The sequence below is a fragment of the Buceros rhinoceros genome, unplaced genomic scaffold, assembly GCF_000710305.1.
Source record: "Buceros rhinoceros silvestris isolate BGI_N320 unplaced genomic scaffold, ASM71030v1 scaffold33027, whole genome shotgun sequence".
In the NCBI taxonomy this organism is placed as follows: Eukaryota; Metazoa; Chordata; class Aves; order Bucerotiformes; family Bucerotidae; genus Buceros; species Buceros rhinoceros.
The window spans coordinates 790-1,098 of record NW_010424476.1 but is presented as its reverse complement, the minus strand read 5'-3'; the positions used below and the strand labels follow the sequence as shown (position 1 = coordinate 1,098).

At 66.0% G+C, this 309-nt stretch overlaps 1 protein-coding gene across 1 annotated transcript in view; it reads right to left on the bottom strand.

Moving 5' to 3' along the window:
* Positions 1-309, bottom strand: part of LOC104497550 (cathepsin S-like) — a gene marked incomplete at both ends in the record, with an annotated part of 1,766 nt that overhangs the window by 677 nt on the left and 780 nt on the right. The window lies entirely within an intron of this gene.

Sequence of the window (309 nt, the reverse complement as noted above, 5' to 3'; positions counted from 1 at the left end):
GCGGAAGATGCTGGAAGTACGCGAGGAACCCACCTCCCGTCCCCGCACCAAGAGCAGCCAGACTGCAGCAGAACTCTCTGCCTGTTTTCTAGAAACCTCGATTACGACACCTCCACCACTTCCCCAGCGAAACCGGCCCCCAAACTGCTGCTGTTGCGCAGCCGGCCAGGATCCTCCTGCTGCCCCGGACTCGCAGAGCAGCGCCGCTCCTCCGCAGCTGCCCTGGGCACGCCGAAGGCTCGGACCCCGCTGTCCTCTCCCGGCCTGAGCTGCTGCTGCTCTGCCCGGTTCCCCAGAGAGGTTTGCCCG